This window comes from Elephantulus edwardii, unplaced genomic scaffold (assembly GCF_000299155.1).
Source record: "Elephantulus edwardii isolate Elephantulus edwardi_28Jun2011 unplaced genomic scaffold, EleEdw1.0 scaffold00472, whole genome shotgun sequence".
Lineage (NCBI taxonomy): Eukaryota > Metazoa > Chordata > Mammalia > Macroscelidea > Macroscelididae > Elephantulus > Elephantulus edwardii.
The window spans coordinates 80,630-82,698 of NW_006400222.1; the positions used below are offsets into that span (position 1 = coordinate 80,630).

The 2,069-nt window shown below is 43.2% G+C and overlaps 1 pseudogene; it reads left to right on the plus strand.

The window, feature by feature from the left end:
- The first annotated feature begins 229 nt into the window (after positions 1 to 229).
- Positions 230 to 1,189, plus strand: LOC102876065 (annotated as a pseudogene).
- The last annotated feature ends 880 nt before the right edge of the window (positions 1,190 to 2,069 follow it).

Here is a 2,069-nt window from a genome sequence, read left to right on the forward strand (position 1 = left end):
CAGCGCAGGAGAGGAAGACCCTTGATGAGATGGATTGAGTCCGTCACTGGGGTTATAGGGATAGGCGTGTCAGAGACAGTGAGATTAGCAAGGGATAGAGCAGGGTTTAGGGCTGTTGTACACAGGCAGCACATAACAAACCACAACAACATGTGACATTACCTCTGTTTCCTTGTTTTCAGGATCTAGGCCCATCGATCACAGCCTGAGGCACAATGACAGCAGCACAATGGCCACCATAAAGAAAAAACGGCAAGGACTAATGTCTGCAACCATCACAACGATAACGGAAAATGGAGAGATTAACTTATCAGTAATTGGTCAATATGTGGACTATCTTGTGGAAGAATAAGGAGTGAAGAATGTTTTTTGTGAAGGACACAATGAGAGAAAGCCTGTCCCTGAGCATCTTAGAGCATTGCCAGATTGCAGAAGAGCGGGTGACAAAAGAGAAGAACAAGTTGGATCACGTAGTGATTCATGTAGGTGCAATGAGATTGAAAGAGTCACATGAACTGGCCAAACACACAGCAGACATAGGAGCTGCTGGCATCGCTGTCATTGTGCCTTTCTTCCTCAAGCCATGGAACAAAGAGGTCCTGATTAGTTTCCTAAAGGAGGTGGCGATGGCTGCTCGACATTGCCGTTTTATTACTACCACATTCCTGCCTTGACTGGGGTGAAGACTTGTGTGAGGAATTGTTGGATGGGATTCAAGATACGATCCCCACCTTCCAAGGGCTGAAATTCAGTGACAGGGATCTCTGAGACATTGGACAGTGTGTTGATCAGAATCGCCAGACATAGTTTGCATTCCTTTTTGGAATACGTGAGCAACTGCTGAGTACTCTGGTGACGGGAGCAACTAGAGCAGTGGGCAGTACCTGTAGTATCTGGGGCAGAAGACAAACCAGATGTTAGAAGCTTTTGAAAAGAAGGACTATTCTTCTGCTCTGAATTATCAGTTTTGCATCCAGATATTTATAAACTTTGTGATCAAATTGGGGTTTGGAGTCTCACAGACCAAAGCCATCATGACTCTCTTCTCTGGGATTCCAGTGGGCCCACCCCAACTTCCTCTGCAGAAAGCCTCCACAGACTTTACTGACAATGCTGAAACTGAACTGAAGAGCCTGGATTTCCTTCCTTTCAATGAGTTAAGGATAGAAATTTGGAAGTTTGTTGCTAGTCCCTCTTGATCAAATGTATACATCGAAAACACAATCGTTTCTTGGCCTTTTGGCTGAGATGAACTGAAGTATCTGTTCTTCTCAGTTTAGCATCTGATACACCCTTTATTAGAGGACAGTATTAAATGGATTTTTGGGATTAGGAGATGGAAGAGGAGCTTCCTCTGTCCACTCTCCACATCATGTGCACTACTTTGCAGTACCTCTAGGAACGCTGTATGAACAAGAACAAAAATATTTAGGGTACCTAGTAGCCCATATAATACACTAATGTCTCAGAGACTTTTTAGATGAACTAAATTTTCTCCTACCAAATTAAATCACACCGTCAGTAAATCAATAATTACTTACCAAGTAACTATTAAGATCCCATAATAAGTTTTGGGAAGGGAGCAAAAATGTGAAAAGCATTTGTGAGCCCTGAATTATTTGCAAAAGTTTGCAAATTTTTTTTGTAGAGAAATTTCTGCTTATATGGATGAGATGGAATCAAGAGGAAAAGCATAACTGATTAAAATGTATTTGTTGTTGTTGTATGTGCCGTCACTTGCAACTCATAGTGATGCTGTGTTCAACAGCCCTAAACTCTGCTCTATCTCTTGCCGAACTCACTATCTCTGGCATGCCTATTCCTATTACCCCAGTGACAGAATCAATCCATCTCATCAAGGGTCTTCCTCTCCTGCGCTGTCCCTCCACCCTCTCAAGCATGACGTCCTTCTCCAAGGACTGATCCTGCCTTGCAACATGTCCAAAGTAGGTTAGACAAAGCTTCAGAATCCTTGCCTCCAAGGAGCAGCCTGGCTTCACCCTCTCCAGGATGAACTTGTTTATTCTTCTAGCAGTCCATGGTATATTCAATACTCTTCTCCAGCACCA